Below are 23,077 nucleotides of genomic sequence, written 5' to 3'. Positions count from 1 at the left end.
TGGGGTTCCACAAACTGTCTTTAAGTCTTTGGAGGCTGACTCTGGAAGGGAGGATCAGGAGCAACAGAAGGAAGCAGCCAATTTCAGCTCGATGCCAGGAAGAACTTCGTAACAATCCAAGAATGGGAGTGGCTGCCTCTTGGGATGGTCTTCAAACAGAGTCTGGAAGACAAGGGATTCTTTTCACATTTGAGTTGGACTAGATGGCAGCTGCAGCTTCATCTAACTCAGGTTCTACAATTCTGTATCTAATCCAAAACCCTCATTTGACAGATGAGGAAACTGAGGCCCAAAGAAGCTAACTGGCTTGCCAGAGGTCCCACATACAGATGGTGGCAAAACAGGGATTTGAACCAGGTCTTCTGACCCCCAGATGCAGCAGTCTAGCCACTGTCACATAACCATATTATAGATAAGAAGTTATAATAATAATAATTGCAAGAAGGCACCCCCAGGTGGGCTACCTGCCCAGGTATCTCCTGAATCTATGCTGGTGATATTTCTATTATCCCAGGAGGAATTCAGAAGATGATATCAGTTTTCTTTTTACCTGGTCATTTAAAATAATGGGGCATATTAGCTCTTAGTAGGCACTGGAAATATGGTATTCCTAGACTGAGGGAAATGACTTTCTCAAAACCACCTTCATTTTTCCCTTGTGGCATTTGGAACAGATAAGCAATGTTGGCCCTGGGGAAAGGAAGGAGAGAAGAAATACAAATGTAAACATCCTCTTTGTGTATTATAAGAAGAGACTTGAGGCCATAATATTCAACAATGCGATCATTAACTAAACACCTACAGGCAGTTTTCTTTTCTTTATTTTTTTTAGAGAAAGGATTTAAAATACTAAGTTATATGTAATAGTATATATAACTAAATGTAATAATGTAGAAAATATGCATTGCATATGTCATATATGTGTGTATGTGTATATATTATATCTATGTTTGATACATGTATAAAATTTAATTATATATCACAAATAAAATTTAAAAAATTTAAAAATTAAACATCTACAATAAACTAAGTCAATCAACTAACAAGCACCTTCTATAAACTAAGTTAAGAAATGACAAAAACAAAGTCCCTCCCCTCAAGTAGCTTATATCAGAATGAGTAAGCTATGTATATGTAGGTAACTTAAAGGGGGAAGTCACTAGTAACTAGCAGGACCAGGAGAGACTGAAGCAAGGCAGGAAGTTCAGAAACAAAGGTGAGGAGGGACAACTTTACAGACCTGTGGGGCAGCCTCTGCAAAAGCATGGCGACAGTAAATGAATCACTGAACTTAATTTTCATTCGCTTCAAATCAACATTTATTAAGCACCTACTAGGGTAGGATTTGGTTCTGCGCTAGGCATTAGAAAAACAAAGATACAAAGGGGTCTCTGAGGGAGCATACAGGCTTAGCTTAAGGCACCAAAGTGGGAGATGGAATGTTGAATTTGGGGAACAGCAAATAAGCTACACCTATAACATTCCAAATAGTGTTTACAAGCTATTCCCGGTGGATTAAAACAATGCATTTATTCAAATAAGAGGAAATTTGCTGTGGATGAATGTTTTAAGTCTTACACTGGAGTTCAAAAAACAAAACAAAAGCTAACTTTACAAATACAAGATGGGGGAGCTGTGACTAGACAACAGTTCATGAGAAAAGTTCTAGGGGGTTCAGGAGATTCCAAGCTCAGTATAAGACAACAGTGAGACTCTGCTAAGAAAGTCAGTATGATTTGGTATTGAGAGATTTGGGTTTCAAGTGTAAAAAGGTGACAGGTGAGAGGTTCTATTATATAAATGACAGTATTCTGCCCTGGTCCAACCATCTCTGGAGTATTGTGTTCAGGTATAGGTATGTATATTTTCATGAATTATATATTTTAGAAGTACTTGTGTTCTCCCCCATTGGAACATAAGCTTACTATGAGTCAGAACTGTTTCGGGGATTTTTTTTGGTTTGGGTTTTTTTTTTTTTGGTAATTATATTGCCAATGCCTAGCACAGTGCCTGGCACATAGCAGGTGTTTAGTAAGTGCTTGTTTATTGACTAATTGATTATTTAATAATTCAGGACTTCACTCTTTGTGGTGACAAAAAATTGGGAATTGAGGGAACGCCCATCAATTGGGAAGTGGCTGAACAAGTTGTAGTATATAATTGAGAATGGAATAAATGACAGAATGGTTTCTGAAAAATCTGGGAAGACTTATATGAACTGATATGAAGTGAAATGGGCAGAACCAAGAGAACATTGTACATACTAACAACCATACTGTACAACGATCAACTATGAAAGACTTAGCTACTCTGATCAAGAATCAAGACAATGATCCACAATTCTAAAGGACTCATGATGAAAAATGCTATCCACCTCCAGAGAAAAAATTGATGACCTCTGGTGCAGATTGAAGCATACTCTTTTTTTTAAGCTTTATTTTTCTTGCCTTTTTTTTGGGGGGGGGGCAACATGGCTAATGAAAAAATATGTTTTATGTGACATCATACGTATAATGAGCATCATAATTCCTGCCTTCTCACAGGGTGGGGAAGAGGATGGAGGGAGGAAGAGAGTTTGGAACTAAAAAGAAAAATTTAATTTAAAAATTTAAAAAGAATTCAGGGCTCCAACACTTCCCAAGTTGACTATTACAATAGCTTCCAATTAGTCCCTCCCCCTCCACACTTCCATTTCCTTTTCTCTCCAGTATGACCCCCACACAAAAACAAACTGACGTTCCTAAATAAGCTCATAAAACTCATTTCAAGGGACAAGAAATCTAGAATAATAAGGGAAATAATAAAAAAAAGTAGGAATGAAGAGAGCTTAGCACTTCAAACTATAAAACAGTAATCATCAAAACTATCTGGCACTGATTAAAAATAGAAAATTTGTTCAGTGAAACATCTTAGAGAAAAAAGAATAAGAAATAATAATCCAGTGTTCAATACACCTGAAAATATAAATTACCTAGGAAAGAACTCTATTTGACAAGAATTGTTGAGAAAGCAGGAACTGTCTGGCAGAAATAAGATCTAAACAATCATCTAACACAATAAATTCAACACACACATATACATACACATATACTTTTGATATTAAAGATAATATCATTAAAACATTAGAAAAGAACCTGATCAAGTAATAGCCACAGCTATGCAAAGGGGTGAATTCTTAACCAATAAAGGAAAAGAGGAAATTATAAAAGATGAGAAAAATCCAATTACCAGTTGAATTGCTTTTGAATGTTCAAAATGAATGCAATTATAATAAGAAGGAATAAGTTTACTAGGGGGAAATTGTTTCAAATATTTCTAAGGGCTTGATATCCAGTATGTATGAAACCTCAGGGCTATTTTAATTTGAACTTCTTTTATTATATAGAGGTAATAGTTTGAAATTCTTTTTTTGAGAAAAATTTCTCATATCCTTTGACATTAAACCTTTCTCAAAAAAGAATTGCAAACTATTACCTCTATATAATAAAAGAAAGAGATTTCACCTCAGGCTCTGCAAATTGGCAAAGATAACTAAGATGGGAATAGCCATTATTGATGAGATTCTAGAAAGACAAACATGAAGGCATTATTGGGAGGGCTATGGACTCTAAGATGCAAGATTCTGAAAATTAAGTGACATGCACATTTTCTATAATTTCCCACCACTTCTATATACCTCTCATCCTGGCATTTAAAGCCCTACACAATCTAACTCCCACTTAACATCTCGTTACCACACTACTCCTCAGGAGCTCTGCACTTCAGTCAAACATCTCCCTAGAGACAACATCCCATCTCCCACTTCAATGAATTTGCTCATACAACTGTTTGTGGCTGACCTGTGGCAGAGCCTTCTGAGCTCCTATTGATCTGATCAGCCACAGTCAGACACAATATTCCATAACCACAACATGGTGATGCCATTTTGGTCTTCTTTGAATTTGAAGGACAACCATTCCCAGCACCTAGCACAGGGTCAAGAATTAGCTTCATGAAAGTTTGTTGAGATAAATTTGAATGTTAAATTAAAAATCCTAGAGGTCAAATTTCTGTTTAAAGGAAGTCAGTCTTTCTCTTCTACCATCCTTCTTTATTTTGTTGTAGTAGATTGAATGCTATAGTCAGAGAAAATCCTGTGTTCTAATTCTGCTTCAGACATTTACTTGCTTTTTGACCTTTAGCCAATAACAATAACAATAACAATAACAGCAGGCATTGATACAATACTTTAAGCACTAAGCTTTTTACATGTTATCGTATTTGATCCTCACCACAATCCTGAAAGTAGATGATCTAATTCTTATTTTACAGAGGAGGAAACTGAAGCAAAGAGCAGTAATGTGATTTAACCAGGGTCACACAGTTAGTAAGTGCCTGAAGGTGGATTTGAACTCAGGTCTTCCTGACTCTAGGTTCAGCACTCTATTCATTGTGCCACCTAGTGGCATCAGAAAATTTAAAATTTAAAATTTAATACCTCTGATCCTCAATTTCCTCATAAGGAAAAAGGAGATAGCACTGATCTGTAGGGTGGCTGTGAGACTCTAATGCTATTTAGTATGCAAAGTACTTTTCAACCCTTAAAGTATTATATAAATGCCAGTCATCATCATCAACTACATATGCTTTGCTTGTAGATAAATCAAAATTAGTAGCTGGAATTTACCAAGACTGATAAGGAGTACAGATCCTTTCTTGGGGGGGGGGCGGGGGAGAGTTGTACTTTTCCAGGAGAGCTAATGCATTCTTTATTCCGACTTCCTTATAAGAACCTTTATTAAACTGTCTGCGCACACCATAGAGGAGAATGTGTTTCCACGAACTACATGTACTTTCTGTGAAGCCAAAGTCATCACCAAAGTTATCAACTTGTCTGGAGAATTTGTTCAGGGATCCCCAGACTGTAGCATTCATTAAAAACAATAAAATAAAATAAAAAAGATGCCAGGGCTATTGAAGATCTTTGGCTGTACTTTGAAATTATTTAAGGAGACAGACTGGCAGAGAGAGAGAGAGAGAGAGAGAGAGAGAGAGAAAGTACATCTATCAACAACCAGTGGAGCCCCGGATGTGCTCAGAGTTTCTCCATTCCCGCACACATGCCACCTCCTGATTCCTGATGTAATTAATCTACACCAGATGCTCTCTGTATCAGTAAGACTTGTAGCAATGTCTATTTCAAGTTAAATGGAATAATTGAAGCCAGAGCATCAGGGCCCTATGAAGTAAATCAAAGCCCATCACAGTCATAAAAAGGCAGACAAGGGGAAGCATGAATGGGAGAGACCCATTATGCAAAGGAAAGGCAGACCAACTGAGACCAAAATGCTCTGATTAAAATTTATCATCTCACACAACACTGATAGAAATCAATTGGTAACTGCTCAGAGCCCTGACGCCAGGACCAGGGAACATGCCTGACTCTATAAATTAGGTCGGGGCGAGGGCTTTTTGTTGTTGTTGTTGTTTCTTGGGATAATGACCTTTCTTAACATGACAGCTCATAGAAAACAATTCTTCATCTGGATCACTGTGGGCCTCCAATGCACAAACTCCAGCTAATGACATGAGACATCGGCCCAGGGTACAATCATGTCGCTTACATCGGGCCCCAGACAGAGGTATTAACAAATCAAGGCTAAATTAATGATTGATGGTAGGAAACAGAGACATGGTTTTTAAAAGTAAACTGAAACAGGAAAGAGCATGTGATTAGAAAAACTCAAAACAGACCAAGAGTCATGTAAATTAATAAATATGGGCACTCCAGTACCCACCCAGGGAAAGGCTGTGCACCAACACAGAAGGAGGTCCCAGACTCATACCAGAGCACCTCAAGACTCAGACCAGGGCACTGCCACAGGGGCAGGTGCCAACTGGCATCTGATATTGAGTGAGAAGGATATCAGGGTATAGTGTCTTTTGCAGGTAGAGAGATTCTGGGAAGTATACTGAGAAAAGATGAAGTTAAGAAGCCATGAGCAGCAATAGTGATGTGGCTCAAACCCCAAACTCAGAGCAGATTCTCAGTTCTAGCATCTTGCCCAATCTGCAGAGAATAACCAAGGTGGGAAACCTAGACCAAGGCAGAGACTACAATTCTGATATTTTGCACAAGGAGAGCTTTCCATCTTAGTGATAGGGATGGAGTCTTGCAGCATGTACTGTTGCTCAGACTCAAACCCAGGACAGAAAGATGTAGAGTTCAGATTAGGGCAGGGCAGTAATCAGACTTTCCCCTTTAAGAACACTGGAAGCTTACATGTCCCCATCCTGTCTCTGAAATCTTGGAATAATGCAACATGCAGTGCCTCCTAATAAGTAGCAATAAGACCAACCTAGACCTCCACTACACAAGTGCCATGGAGCCCAACCCTAACATCAAGCTCAAAGTCAGAAAGCAAGCTGAAAGAGCGTGCAAACCAAAAAGCAAAGCCACGATAATGAGCTATTATGGTGGCAAGGTCACTTAAGATACAAATGCAGAGGAGAATGATTGTTAAACATCTACACCAAAGCTTCTGGGAACAAACTCAACCAAAATTCATGGAAGAGATGAAAAAAGAGTTTGGGTTTTTTTAAGAGTTTTAAAATGTTTACCTGTTTTATAAATGGAATGAGAATGCTGGAAGAAAAATATGGAAAAGAAATGAGAATTATAGAAGAAAGAACTGTAAAGGGAATGAAAAGCTTGTCACAAGGCATACCAAAGCAACAAAATCACTGAAAATTCAAATTCAAATGGTATTAAAAGACTGAAAAAAGGAAGAAAAATTAAAGTATCTCTGAACAAAAATAACTGATTTGGAAATTATAAAAAGGAAAAAAATGAGAATCATTGGACTATCTGAACAACTTAACCAAAAGAAGAGCTTTGACAATCTATCTTAAGAAATCATAAAACACAACTTCCCAGATCTCTTAGAAGCAGAGGGAAAAGTAGAAAAAGGAAAAATTCACCAGTCACCCCCTGAAAGAAAAGCCAAAATGAAAACTCCTAGGAGCATCATGACGAAAACCCAGAACTTCTAAGTCAAAGAAAAAACACTATAATTAGGCAGAGAGGATTCAAGTAGAAAGGAAAGAGACAAAATCACAGACAATTTAGCAGCCATCACTATAAAACAGAAGAGGACTTGGAATACAATATTTCAGAAGGCAAAGAATATGGCTTACAGACTAGAATAACTTACCCAGAAAAACTGAGTATAATTCTACAGGGGAGGAAATTAAACTTTAAGGAAATAGAAGATTTTCAAGCCTTCCTGATGAAAAGATCTGAGTTACAAAAAATCTGTGAACTTCAAACACAGGAGTTAAAAGAAGTATAATGATCAAACAAAGATAAAGGACTAAACAAGATAAACAGCTTAAACTCAAATATGAGGGGGCTGATCCATGTATTCCTTCTTGTGATGTTTAAAATCTAATGTGTGATTGCCTTATCTGCACACCCCCAAAGTGTGTGTGTGTGTGTGGGGGGGTAGAACTAGCTAGGTATACTGATAAATTCAGCAACAATTTAGTCTTTTAAGCATTTGTTAAAGTATATTAGGGTTTAGCAGAGAGAGAAAGAGAGAGAGAGAGAGAGAGAGAGAGAGAGAGAGAGAGAGAGAGAGAGAGCGCTACCTTCACCAGCTATCCATGCTTCCAAAGAGAACACTTGAAGTTCTGCCACCACAAGCCGGTTCCCAAATGAAAAAGGGCGATCCTCTGTGGCTTCTCCCAGAAGCCCCCTGTGGAACAGGAATCAGGGCAGTCCCCACACACAGTTCCAAGCGAACTGGATGGTAGCATTGATTGACATCATTTACAGGCAGTTCTATGAATAGTGACAACTTCTGGACTCCAAGCCAAGCCACATGTTTGCTAGGGGACAGGGCCCTGGTTCTCACAATGTCTTTCTCAGCATGGGGTGGCACCCTGTTTCTCATAATCCCCCCTGTGCTTCATGAAGAAACATCGTTTCCTTACATGAAGCAATAAAATTACAGATACTTATGACTAACAAAGTAAAGGGAATGAAAAGAGAGAAAAGAAATTGAGCTATGCATTGACAAAGGCTAAAGGGGGCACTCCCCTTTAGTAAGTGGACATTATAAACAGTGTATACAATGGAGAAAAGGAAAACAGGAAAATGTCCATTTAAATCTTTGGAAGTCTTTTTCTCAGATGATTCTTGGGATGTCCTCTGGGTGTAGATGTGGAATTAAAGTCTTTCAGGTATGGATGCTGATGATCAATTAACAAGCCTCAGCTGTAGAGTTCTGGGTGTGTTTGTAAAGTCTCTCAGGTGTTTCAGATACTGGTAATCAGATGAAAATTTTCTACAAAATTGATCTTAACACAACTTTAAATAGCTCTGTCAATAACAAAATCACACAATGAGACTTCTCAAAAAACATTTCTAAGGAAATTCAGAATCTTTTAGAGATTTTACAATTATTGTTCAGTTGTTACACATGAAACATATAATATAAACAAAAATGGAATCATTCTTTAAAATTTCATATTACTACACTCTGACCCTGATTATTATCAAGGTTCAGAGAGGGAGGTCAATTAGACAAGGTCTGGAAGTTGTACTGGTATATCTTGATGATCTTAAGAAAAGGATAGAAAGGGGAAGAGGATACACTGGAGGGGAAGGCAAAAGAAGATTAAGGAAAGTTGTCTTCCATAATCAGGACATACAAATAGACATCTACACAAATAAGGGAGGGGGGGGAGTGGATTACACTCAAATCTCATTCTTATCTCTACTGGTCAAAAGAAGGAAGAAGGCACACACACAGAGGTACAAAAATTTGTTTCACTCAATAAGAAAATAAGAGGAAAAAGGAGGTGGGTAAATTGGAGGGGGCAGAGATTAATTGGGAGATGTGTCCTAAGCAAAAGAAACTCTAAGAATGTACAAAAATATTTATAGCTTTTTTTGAGGTGGCAAAAGATGGGAATCTGAGGGGGTTTTAATAAATTTGGGAATGTCTGAACAAGTTAGAGCAAATAAATGGAATATTATTGTGCTCGAGAAAACTCTTATAAGTGTAATGACCAACCAGGATTCTAGAGGACTAATGATGAAAACTTGCTACCCATCTCTTGGTAGAAAGATAAAGGCCTCAGAATGATTAAAAAATTGGCCAAAGTAGAATTTTTTTTGGTTGACTATACATGTTTGGTGTGGGTTTTTTTTATCTCATATTCTCAGTTGGAGAGGAGTTGAGGTAAGAGATTGAGGAGGCATATCTTGGTTGATTAAAGCAAATATATATTTTTTATTAATATGGTTTTAAAAACTGATGTAAATGGAATATATCAAAGATAAAGAAAAGAGACTGAACATAACTTGAGGGGGCAGCTAGGTGGCACAGTGGTTAAAGCATTGGCTCTGGATTCAGGAGGAGCTCAAATGCGATCTCAGACACTTGACACTAGCTGTGTGACTGTAGGCAAGTCACTTAACCCTCATTGCCCTGCCCCAACCCCCCACCAAAAAAAAGAAAGAAAGAAAGAAAAAGAAAGAAAATAACTTGAGGCAAGACAAATAAAGAAGAAAGATAATCTTTGTTTTGGTCTGGACCAATTTTATCAAGTGTAAGAACTCCATGTTTGTTAATTCCTTCCACCAACACAGACTGGTAATTCAACCATGACTCATCTGTAACTTAGGGCCTTCATCTTAAAGACTGCTAGTCCCCTGGACAATGAAAACTTAGGTGGCTTTTCAATGGTCATGGAGCAAATGAATCTGAGAGGTAGAATTTGAATCCAGGTCTTCCTCTCTAAAGTCAGGCCTTCATTTACAGTGGCATGCTACCTTGATCTTATTTACTATTTCAACTGCTTAAAATGTACAAAGAGGGGCAGCTAGGTGGCGCAGTGGGTAGAGCACCGGCCCTGGATTCAGGAGGACCTGAGTTCAAATCCGGCCTCAGACACTTGACACTTACTAGCTGTGTGACCCTGGGCAAGTCACTTAACCCCAATTGCCTCACAAAAAGAAAAAAATTTTTAAAAAGTATTTAAAAAAATGTACAAAGAGACGATTGTAGGAATTGTAAAGACAAATAAATTGTGGTTTTTAAATGAAATCAAATATTTAAAACATGACTGAAGTTAAACACAATCCATCATATATATAATGCAGTCAGAAATGTTTGTAGTAGCCACTTAAAGAAAGATATTATAGGACAGATATCCATAGAAGTTCTTTTTTAAAGCCTTTTTATGGAACAAAGGTGGCCCTGGCTTCTTGAGGGTGGACACTTGGGCAGGTTCGATAAAACTGAAAAGATTTTGAACGTGGGCTAGGCAACAGGTCAGGGATTTGTTGTTCAAGGAAATAATAGAAGTTTTAATAAATGTTTGCTGAATGAATGAAAATTATGCTATCTTTCATGTTAAATATGTCTAAGAGAAGAAAGGGGAGACAAATGTCCAACTATCTGTAGATATTAACAGGAAAATTAAGTTTGAAATTTACAGTGAAATGCTATAGACAATAAGAAGTCTTAACTCCTTAAAATAATGAAGTTCTTAATGAAGTTCATCAGAAGTGGTTTATAGGATTAGAGCATAATGAAGATTACGTTAGGGGCAGCTAGGTGGCGCAGTGGATAGAGCACCGGCCCTGGAGTCAGGAGTACCTGAGTTCAAATCCGACCTCAGACACTTAACACTTACTAGCTGTGTGACCCTGGGCAAGTCACTTAACCCCAATTGCCTCACTAAAAAAAAAAAATTAAAAATAAATAAATAAATAAAATGAAGATTACTTTGGGAAGGGATTCCCTTCCAAGACTTCATGTGTCACTGTTGCAAGAGCTCTAGGAATGGCAATGCTATCTAGACCTGAAGCCCTACTTACAACTCAATCCCCCAAGCCATCATCCCAAGAAAAGAACCAACTTTGATCCCTGCCTGCTTCTGCTGTGCTAACGCCCACACCTCTTCAGCAACCATCACCACTGAAGACCTGGAAAAGCAAATTTTTGATACCAAAGATGTTGGCCATGTTGCATAGTTCAAAATCAGAGACAAATATGATTTTATCAGTGGAAATTGCCTCAAAGAAGTTTCATTATCACCTGATTTGCATCTGCTCCAGTGAGCAACATGACAACCCATTGTAAAAACTAAACTAAAAGGAGCCATCTAGCTTGGCAAAAATGCTACCAGGTCTCTAACATAGATTATAAGGGTACCATTAGGCCAGTATACTTAACAAGGAGGAAGGACTGCTACCTGCAAAGGTAGATTCATTTGGGTTGGCCACCCATTGTGTCAAAAGAAAGTTTATCTTGTTTAGGGAATGAAAGTGAAATTCAGGGAAGCAAGATGAAGGAATGTGGTAGAATCATCTAGGTTTCTGAAGGAGACATTTCCCTAGTTCAGATGTGTCTCTGCCCTGAGCTCCCTCTTGCTAATGAGGAGAGAAGTAACCAGGGATAAGGGTAGGTGTCTATGCGTCCCAGTCCTGGATTTTTGTAATGTTTTGACAATGCTTAGTTCTAACTCTTTATTCCTCTTCAAACTTCTCTAAGTCCCCAGAAACCTCTCCACCCTAGAAGCTCATTCCAACCCTGGAATTGACACCATGGAAGCACTCCTCCACTCCCTCTGATTGGATGGCTCCTCCCAAAGTGTACATTTAAGGAGGGTGCCCAGGCTAACTGCAACTCCTTATTTTCCAGACTACAAAATGGACTTTCTCCACCATTATCATCCATTTCTAGGACCTTTGTCCCCTCTCACCTTTTCAGCTCCTTGTTAAATGTTTTCATTCCCTATTAGCATGACTGCCCCTTTCTGAAATGTATTTCAGAAATTATTACAGTATCTAGCCTACAGTAAACATTTAATGCATGCTTGTTTACTGACTGACTTATTAAGGGCTCAGTAATAAGGGCTAGACAAATGAGTTATGAGAATGACTCTCTAATATAGCACCGGTTCTGAGACTGTGCCCTATCATCCTAAGGGCATGTTTTGGGAACCTATATACAACACCAGACATTAATGAATTAAAGGGAGAACAAAGTTTCATGTTTGATTCAGTCATGTGATGAAAAAATATGAAAAAGGGAAGGAAGTAAGCAAGGGAGCGAGAGAGTGAGAACAACAGAGAGAGAGAGGAGAAAGAGGAGGAGTGGGAAGAGGAGGAGAAGGGAGAAAGAAAGAAGGAAAGAGAAAGAAAGAAAGAAAGAAAGAAAGAAAGAAAGAAAGAAAGAAAGAAAGAAAGAAAGAAAGAAAGAAAGAAAGAAAGAAAGAAAGAAAGAAAAAAAGAAAGAAAGAAAGGAAGAAAGGAAGAAAGGAAGGAAGGAAGGAAGGAAGAAAAGTAGCATAGATGTAAAGTAATACAATCCAATGTTTTTCCAACTTGGAAAATCAGTAGAAGGAAATAGAAAGTAACAGAAAAGTGCTTTTTTCCATCCACATTTTTTCTTTAAAGTTTGAAGAAGGTATTGGGGATAAAACCACATGAAATCCAAGATTTAACAAATCTTGAACTGCCATCAGGATGCAATACTGGGTGTGAGGCCTGTCTCTAGGCATTAAAATGAAACTTCAGTAAAGTTGCTGAGGTCAAAGGAAACGTTAAAGTTTTACTAAGTCCTTAGGCCAGTTTCTAACATTTCCTTATTCACTTCCTCCACTTTGTGCCAAACCCTAGAATAAAAATAACTCTACACATCCTATTTAAATAAGTGTATCGCACAATGCCAAATCTTTAGGAAATTAAATCTGATTCTTCCTAGAGGCCACGAGCCTTGGGCAAAAATAAACGTCCTTCACCAATAGACATTCACTAAACATCTTCTGTGTCTCCTGGTCCCATGTATTTTAGTGAGCAGGACAAGGCATAGCATTAGACAACCAAAGCAAGTAGTTGATATCAAACTCTCATAGAATTTTAGGGTGTAGACCTGGAAGGAGCATTTGAGCTCATCTTGTCCAACCACCTCATTTTACAGAGAATGAAATTGAGTTAGAGAGAGCAAAGTGATTTGCCTAAGGACACAGAGGCCAGAGCTGAGATATGAACCCAGATGTCAAATACAGCGCTCTTCGTTGTCAGGGAGCACTAAGGAAGGGACCGATCCCAGTGAAGTGAGACTGCTCAGGAAATAATGATGAAGTCATCACCCTCATCCTTTTCCCCATCATTCTGTCAGTTACCAGAGTCATCCCAAGGATGTCTTCGGTGAGTCTAGAGAAGATGGATCCCAATTATATTAAATTATATTAATTGGATCCCAATGATATTATCAATTATATTAAAAAAATTTATATCCACTTGTACAATGACCCACAAAGAAAAAAATGTTATAAAAAGAATGGCAATGGAGTGACTCATTCTAAAAAGGTTTGTTTAACTTGGTTTCCATTCAAAAGAGGAAAAGAATGAGATGATGATAATAGTAGTAATGCTAACGGTAATAATAGTGTAGTAATAATAATAATAGTGGAAGTAACAATAATAGTTCTGATGATAAAGCAACAGTAATAATAATAGTAATAACAACAATAACAGCAGCAGTAATAATCATGATAAGAATAGTAGTGATCATCATACTAACAATAGGAATAACAGTAATGATAATAACAGCATTAATAACAGTAACAACAATAGCAGTGTGGTGCAGTGGCTAGAGTCAGGCAGCTCAGGGCTCTTGCCCTCCCCCCTCCCCTGATATACACAGTCATGGACCCCCAGTCACATGACTTCACCTCTCTCTCCTTCCTTCCTCTTACATCAGAGATAATAACAGCACCTGCCTCACAGGATCCTAGTGAGGATAAATGAAATAAAGTATGCCAAGTGCTGTATAATTGGGAGCTCTCATTATCATTTCAGCCTTCACGTATCTTTCCTTGATAAAGCTTCCTCCTCCCTTGGGCTACTGACTCCTTCCTTTCCTTTCTCCTTCGGAGACTGATCTCATTGGTCATTCCCTCTACTTCCTTCATTTTCCGTCTCTCCCTCTCTACTGCCTTCTTATCCTCAGGCTACAAAAATATGCTCAGATGTCCGCAGTTTTTTAAAAAAGGCCTGCTCTTGAATTTGTCATTCTCTTGCTCTTTTGCCCCTTCTTTCCTCTCTTTTAATGGCAAACTCCTAAAAAAAATTGTCTCTACTTGTTACAACTGCTTCCTCGGCACCACTTATTCCCCAACTGTCTCAAAGTGGCTTCCGTCCACAACTTATTTCAAAATCTCAGGCCATTCCAAAAGTGTTCCTACTTACCACTTGGGTCTTCCATGCTTCTATTGGCAGCAGAAGGTGGGTAGCTCTCACCTGCTCAGAGAGCTAGAAGGCTTAGATTGAAGTCTGAGGACTTAACATAAAACAGGGCGATATCAATGTCTGTCGAACAATAGTAAATACTGCTCTTATTGGGAAAATATTCCCAAACTTCAAGCTTCTCATGAAAGGGAAATAGACTTTAAAAGCAAAACAAAACAAATCAAAACAAAACAAAAGAAACAACAAAACCTCCCAAAACCTTTCCCTCCTTCTGGGGTTAAAGTTAAAACAAGCAGTTTGTCTCCACAGTCTCCCTTTTCCAGGCAAAACTCTCCCAGTTTCTTTAATTAATCTGAGTATCTGAAACCACCTCCTTGAAGCCAGTTCCAGCCCTTTTCAATTCCACTGCATGCCTATTAACAAAGATAAAATGAGCCCTCCATAGGGCAGAACATGATGTATTTGCTGTTTTAAATGAGAGTCTCATTGTGTTCTCTTTGCTCCATAAATCACAGAATTGTTCCACATCGTATACCTTATGAAACTCTGCCAATTGTAAGCTCAGTCTGGTTTGGTGTCTGGGATGTAAACCCAATGAATAGCACCATATTCTGAGTGAAGTAGGGCATTCTGTGCCATTCCTCTAGCACCCAGTTGTTACTGTTGTTGGTGTTTGTTGTTATGGCTCAACTTTTGACCAACAAACTAATGAAGAAAACTTCATTGATGGATTCAGGCTCAGATGAGAAACTCTTCAGATTTTGTCACTGGGAAGACTTTCAGCCCATCAGAAATATGTTTTCCGTAGCGGTCAGATTCAAAGATTATAAAAATAGTGGCCAGACTATGGTGGAGATTGGCAGGGTTGGGAGCGGGGCATGATAGAGCTCATGGCTGCTAAGGTTTGTGAGATCAAGGAGAGAAGGAGTAGAATAAAAAGGTTTTAGAAGGACAAAAAAAGAGCAAGATGTCGATTATGGCAGAAGGTCCGTTCTGACACTGACCACAGCTCCTCTTCATGAGACTCTGATGCCTTTGAATGAGAAGTAGGAGAAGCTGGAGGCCCACACTGAGCAGAGAAGCAGACAGAAAATCCAAACCAAAAAGTCATATGGTTTCTGTCTGCCAAAGCTCCAATAACCTGTTTTCTTTTAATTCGATAGTTAGCATACGCACTCAGGTGGCAGACTTGGAATCAGGAAGACTCATCTTTTTGAGTTCAAATCTGGTCTCACTTACTAGCTGTGTGACCCTGAGCAAGTCACTTAATCCTCTTTGCCTCAGTTCCTCATGTGTAAAATAAACTGGAAGAGATGGAAAATCACTCTAGTATCTTTGCCAAGAAAACCCCAAAAAGGGTAACAAAGACACGATGAAAACAATTAAACAACAGCAAAAGTTAACATTCATGTGATAGCTCACATTTATGTAGAGCTTCAAAATTTGCAAAATGCTTTACAAGTAATTATCTCATTTGATTCAGACACCAACCCTGTGAAGCAGATGATACTATTATATCCATTTAACAGATGAGAGAAGTTAAGTAACATGCTGAAAGTCATACAGTTAATAAAAAGTATCTGAGGATAGATTTGAGCTCAGGTCTTTCCAACAACAGGCCCAGCACTCTATCCACTGAGCCATCTTGTCTCTGGTATCATAGCTTATAAATTTAAAAATTTTATTCTGAAAAGGAATCCATAGGTCTCACCAGACTTCCTCAGACATCCAAAAAAATAATCTTCAGTTAGTGATATCTATTGGAATTTTCAACGCCAAAACATTCTTATGAGAAAGCATATACCCAGTGTGATTCAAGTGATGTCTACCACAAGGGCTCCTGCCCCAGAATATCACCTTCAGTAACGCCACATGACATTGTCTTTCCTGCTAACCTGATCTGAGACTGCTACCACTCAAGGTATTCCCCTGGACAACAACTGCAAGAGGATTGTCTCCAGAAGACCACTGTTACAATGCAAAGATTTATAGAAGGTCCTAGCAGGGAGGGTCTGCAGGGATTGTCTAATACAACTTCCTTATGGGACAGATAAGGAAAGTGTAGACTAGGAGAAGGAGATAAATTATCCAAGGTCAAGGGAAGCCAGGTGGCACAGTGGATAGAGTACACACAGTGGATTCAGGAGGACCTGAGTTCAAATCTGGTCTTAGACACTTGACAGGTACTAGCTGTGTGACCCTGGGCAAGTCACTTAACCTCAATTGCCTCACCAAAAAACAAAAACAGAAACAAAAAAAATTTATCCAAGGTCAAACAGAGAGTTAATGGCATGGCCAAGATCAGAGCCAGGAACCAACCCTAGGTCCTCAGATACCTGAGCTTAGTGAAAGATGAAAACTTACCAGGGAGGTTTTTAGTTGTCACACCCTGCCCCTTATTATAGTAAGGTACTAAAAAGATAATTTAGTCCAGAGGTTCTAAACTGGGGATTCATGAAATTTTTCTTAAAATATTTGATAATATTTGCATATAATTGGTTTAATAAAATTGGTTTGTATTCATATATATCTTATTTTTGCATTTAAAAACATCATTCTCAGATAGTCCATAGTCTCCAAAAGACTGCCAAAGGGCTCCATGATACAAAAAAAAAGGTGAATAATCCCTGGTCAAGCCCAACCACCTTATTCTATAAGTGATGAAACTGAGGTCCAAAGAGGGGAAGTGATTTATCCAAGGTCTTACAGGCAGAGAGTGACAGAGCCAAGATTCAAACCCAGGTCTTCTGACTCTGACCAGACCACCATTGAAACAGTATGTTTCATTCTGGACCTCCCAGTTTGGTAAGGATATTGGTAAGCCAAAGTGTCCAAAAAAGAGTTAGAGGGATGATGAAGGTCCTGGTGTTCTTGCCAGATGGGGAAAAGTTACAAGAAATAGAGGTGCTGAGCCTAGAAAAGAGATGGCAGGTAGACGTAATCACCTTCTTCAAGAGCTGGAGAGATTGTCATGGGGAAGAGGCATTGGGCAGTCTGTCTAGAAGCAAGGAGAGGAGCTTGCCAAGAGGCAGACTGACTTGATGTCAGGAAGAATTCCCTCTTAGTTGGGTCTGGCCAAAAGGGGAACGGGCTGCCTTGGGAGAGAATGAACTCTCTCCACACTGGAGCCTGCACACCTAGACTTGTGGAAAGGCTGGAGCCAAGGTTTTCATTTGAGGATGGATTGGTTTGGGTAGCCTATGAGGTCTCTTCCAACCCCAAGATTCTGGAATTCGGGGGCTCTTAATGCCCTATACCCCCCTCCTCCCCCCAGTCCACGTCTCTGCTGGCTGCAAATGCAGAATGCAGAGCTTGAAGAAAAGGTGTTAACACTGAGTTGGTCTGAATAAACCTCTAAACCTTCACCAGAGCAAGAATTCTTCTTCTATTTCCTGCTGTGTGTGACCTGAGCTCCCCACAGAATACATCACAGACCTCCCCGAAGCAGAGTATTCTATGGAAATGGAGTGTTTGGGAATCCTCAGAGGGTCCTGATAACACTGCAGAAATCCCCTGTTGAATTAGCAGAACTTTGAAAGCGTGGGCCAGGGGAGACACCCTGGAGCCCCCATCCTGTGACTACCAGGTTGGTCTCTTGAGCCCCTTTCAGCCTGGGGACTCCAAAGCTGCTTAGCAGGGCTAAGCCTGGGGTCTGATGAGTCTTGTCCCTGCTAAGCCGACAGGCCAGTGCACAGAATTAATGGACTCCACCAGTTGAGGAGCATCAGGGGGCTGCAGCCTTTAAGGATCTCATTCTGGAAGGGCATCCAAACAAAAACCCTGTTCAAAGGGATGAGCTTGTTCAAGGTGGAGCTGTGCGCTGGTCACGGGTTGGGGTCTGGAGCCACGGCTCTTTTAGTGCAGCTGCCTGGACATCTCCCTGACTGGCCATCAAAGCCAGAGGGGGCAGCTGCCGGCTGCCTGCCTGGCCCATCACCAGATGGTTTTGATTTCCGTGAAATGTTTGTGGAGGCTGGAGTGGGCTCTGCCTGAAGGTTCACAGCCTCTGAGTGTGCAGGCAAGGAATGAAAACAGGCCTACCTTTGACTGCTCGTGGAGGAGCGGAGCCATTGAGATGGGAAAGGACCAACCCCTCATAATAAAAAAAATTGTCTCGTAAACACAGCCCATGACTGCAGTCTGAGGAGAAGGCACCATGTGCTTCCTTTTTTTTGTAAGCATTTTCAGATTTATTTTCCATGTCATATGAAAGGCAGTGGGGCAGAAGGTTGGACATGGGGTCTGGCAGACCTGGGTTTGACTCCTGTCTCAGACACTTACTAGCTGTGTGACGCCAGGTAAGTGCTTTAACCTCTCTGTGCCTCAAGAAACTCTCAAACAATATCTTACATGGCTTAACAATATGTAGAGAGACAAGGTTCGTTCATTCAATAAACGTTTATTAAGCACTTACTCTATCAGTTGCTGGAAACACAAAGATCAAGGAACTTATGAAGGATGAATAAGAGTTTCAATTAGTCAGATCAAAGCATTTGGAGTTGTCTTTGCTTTGTTTTTGGTTTGGTTCTCCCAAGGAGAAAGTGTCCCCTCACAAAGTAGATCAGTACCTGTTGTGAGGGGCCTAGGACCACATAGTCAGAAGGTGTCAGAGACAGGATTTGAACTCAGGTCTTCCAGACTCCATGGCAAGCTTTCAATCATCTACTTCATGCTGACTCAGTATAAAACAGGCATACTTCTGAGATATTGCAGGTTTGGTTCCAGAGAACCACAATAAAGCAAACATTCCAGGTTTATATAAAAGTTATGTTAATACTATACTATAATCTAATGTGTGTGATAGTAGTATGTCTAAAAAATAGGGTGCATACTTTAATTTTAAAATACTTTATTGCTAAAAATGCATCATCATGGGAACTTTCAGTGAGTTTTCATCTTTTTGCTGGTGGAGTGTCTTGCCTCAGTTTTCATGGCTGCTGACCAATCGAGGTGGTGGTTGCCAAAGGTTGGGGCATCTGTGGCAATTTCTTAAAATAAGACAACAATGAAGTTTTCTGCATCAATTGGCTCTTCCTTTCATGAAAGGTTTCTCTGTAGCATGTGATACTGTTTTACCCAGAGTAGAGCTTCCTTTAAAATCCTCTCAAACCTGCCCCCAGCTTTATCATTGTTTATGTAAGATTCTTCAATATTGTGTCTTGGGGCATGGGAGGGGGGTGGAGAGAGAGACAGAGAGAGACAGAGAGAGACAGAGAGAGACAGACAGACAGAGAGACAGAGAGACAGAGACAGACAGAGACAGACAGACAGACAGAGGAGAGAGAGACAGAGAGAGACAGAGAGAGACAGAGAGAGAGTTGGAAGATGGCTGGTTGATGGAACACTCAGAACAAACACAAAATTTATTAAGTTCATGGTCTCGTATGGGCATGGTTTATGACTCCCCAAAACAATTACAACAGTGACATCAAAGATCACTATCACAGATCATGATAACAGATAAAATCATAGTGAAAACATTTGAAATATTTCAAGAATTACAAAAACATGACATAGAGACGTGATGTAAGCACATGCTGTTAGGAAAAATGGTGCTGAGATTTTCTCAATGCAGGGATGCCACAGACCTTCAATTTGTAAAAAAACAAAAACAAAAACAAACAAACAAAAAACCCAAGAAGATGTCATGTGCAATAAACCAAAGTGTGATAAAACAATGTGAGCCGGTATCGATAACATGTGCGTGTGTTTCTATATATCTATAAACTTTTTTTTGATATGGGGTGGGGAGGGCTTTAGTGACTTGAATGATGAGGATGAGAGATCCCCAGGAGGTGGCCCTGGACCAGAGAGCAGGAAGAATCATCAATTCCTTAAGGGCCAGAGCTGCTTTGTCCTTTTGTATTTGAATCCCCAGCACAGTGCCTTGCACATGATGCATGATTAATAAATACTTGAGTGGGATTGGATTGAGCTGGACCTGATTAAAATGGGGACAATGATGGCATCTACCTAATCTCTTGTCATTTCTGCCTTCATAGCATCTCATATGTTATTGCTTTCTCCACTCACTTGGCCACTGCCCAAGGACAAGCCTGGACTCTCCCAACGGCCACCTAAAAGGTCTCTGTGCCTCATCTCCCCCAACCTTGGTCCACCCAACAATCAGTTGTCAAATTGATTTTCCTACAGTACAGGTCTTACCATGTCAACCCTACTCAGCCAAGTTGCCTGTTCATTCCAGGATCAAACTTAAAATCCTCTTCAATATCTCAAGCCCACCCAGCATGACCTTGCCCCATCTGAAATGTCCAATCCTCTTACACTTTAGTTGCACTTGCTGTCCTCTGTCTTCCATGCCTGTAATTCTCTCGTTCTTCCTCTTAGGCTGCTGCCTTGCCTAGACTCCTTCAAGATGTAATTCAAAGGGCAAAAGGCCCTTTTCAGTCTCTCTGTGCTCCATTCCCTCTGAAATCAATTTCCTTTCACACTGTATATATCTTGTATAAATTTGCATATTGTCTCCCCGATTTGAATGAGTTTTTCTTTTTTTAATACAGGAATCATACTTTTGCCTTTTTTGTATCCCCAGTACTTAGCATAATGTTTATAAGCCTTCACAAAGCTTATTGACTGAATGTCTGGAACAAGGAAATCACCTAGACTTTGATGGACATTTTATCAGTGTCCCACAACTTTCCCCATCCTAAGCATCCCTGGACACTAGCCTAGCCACTCTGGGCAGGGAGGGCTGAGGGAGAAGGGTTGGGGTGACCAGTGCCTGGCACATACTTGGCACTCAGTAAATGCTATTTGGTTGTCTAATTGAAAGACCATTAATTCCACTTCAATCTTGTTTTATGAACCTTTACAAATTTTCTGTTCCTTGATCTTTCTGTCTATGTGTCTTTTCCAAGCCCCTCCTTCCACCTGAAACATCTTGCCCTCCGATCTCTGTCTACTGAAAGCTTGCCTATACTTCAAAACCTCCTTCCAATTTTACCTCCTCCATGACCACTAAGTTTTAAGCTATAAGTCATTCCTCTTCCTTTCAGTATAAGACAAAACTCCAAGAAAAGATTCTTTCGTGAATCTAATATAATTTCTTTTTTTAAAAAAATGTGATGATGAACTCAACACTCATCAATGCACAGAAGCATGTCAATACAGAAAGAAAAAAAAGAGGACTGCATAAGAAACAAAGAATTCTTGTTGCATACTGCTTATGTTAAAATATTGTTCTAATTTAATTTAATTTAATTTTGTTTACATATTAAACTTAACAAGGCAAGAACCAATTGCCTGACTAGTGACCCTTCTGAATTTCCTTTGTAAAATGTTTTGTTCATATTCTTTCCCCCTTTGGGGGGTAGGGGTGGGGAGAAGGGCATGGCTATTGCTATCTACCAACTCACCTCTACCATACAGGCCTCCCTTTAAATAAGTGCAGTCAAGCAAAAAAACACACACAAAAAAAACAAAACACAAAAAACTAAGACATTGGCCCCATTTATTCCGTCTTGCTCTGTACTCTGAGTATCACCTTGTTCATCATTAGTCTTCTGAAGTCATGAGTGGTCACTGAGTTGATCAAAATTCTGAAGTGAATCAAAGCTGTTTTCCTTTACATTACTTAGTCCCATCAGACTGCTGGCCCACCAGCACAAGCCACGCTTGACCCAGGAAACTGCCCCAAATAACAGGATAGGGTTTCAAGAGAAGCTCCATCCAGCTATTGATTCAAAAATGCAAAGGTGTGTGTATGTGGGGCTAGGGGGGAAAGAGAGGTTACAGTGTTATCAGTGGCCTCCCAAGCTGCATTTCCATAGAATACTGCTGGCTGCAGAGAGCCTGGTGATGTGGTCTGAGACACTGGGGAGCTTGGGTCACATTAAGTATCAGAAAGAGCCTGGCCTGATAAAGGCTAGGAGCATTATGTAGACCAAGATATTGTTCACTTCTCCAAACACGCACTCATGAAATACTGCTATGGGATCCTGAGGCTCTCCAAAATATCCAAAGGCCAAACAATAAATAGTTAAGGACAGATTCTCAACTTCAATCCCATGGAGAAAGTAAAGTTGGAAGGAAGGAACAAAAAAATGAGAAGATAGAAATGCCTGGAAAGTAATTCAAGGAAAGATGATTTTAAATATAAAAACACTGTGCATAGCTCTTCCAGTGCTAAAACCACCCATAGATATTGTTTTTGGATCACTGTTTCATTATGAAACTAAACTTGAGGGTATTTTATCTTGTATAGGCCAGTCACGTTGGAAAAGCATCTATTGTTCAAGACTCACAGTTGTAAAGTAAAACAAGTGGTGAGTTTTTTCATGCTAATGTCCCCCAGGCATTTTGCAAAGTGAATAGACACTTCTACACATTTTCTTTTTTTAAGAAGAGATGGGGTGGGGGCCGGGTTGGGGAGGAGAAGTAATGGATCTTCCATCCAGCAGACCTTGGTCCAAATTCTACCTACTTGTGTCACCAAGTTGAAGTCATTGAAGCTATCTGAACCTCAGTTTCCCCATCTCCCAAACAGCAAAAACAATATTTCTCTACCCTAAGGGGAATACTGAGACTGGAGTGAGATGATACAAGGTACTGTCTAAATACAAACTACTTTTTAGGCTCCTTTCTGGAATGAGTAAGGGATGCTTATGTAGAAGGCCCTCATTTCATCTCCATGGGTTTCAAGGTCTCCTCATCCGTAAAGAGAGATCTCCCCTAACAGCAACTGATTTTTAGGTTGAGTTACACAAGCCTTTACACACCCTTGCATGACTTACAGTTTTATGCGATGGATTTGATTTTCACAACCACTCCCACAAGGTAGGTCCTATAAGTATTATTATTACTCCC

Source organism: Dromiciops gliroides, chromosome 2, assembly GCF_019393635.1.
Source record: "Dromiciops gliroides isolate mDroGli1 chromosome 2, mDroGli1.pri, whole genome shotgun sequence".
Classification (NCBI taxonomy): domain Eukaryota; kingdom Metazoa; phylum Chordata; class Mammalia; order Microbiotheria; family Microbiotheriidae; genus Dromiciops; species Dromiciops gliroides.
The sequence above is the reverse complement of the archived record's forward strand: the minus strand, read 5'-3'. Positions refer to the sequence as shown.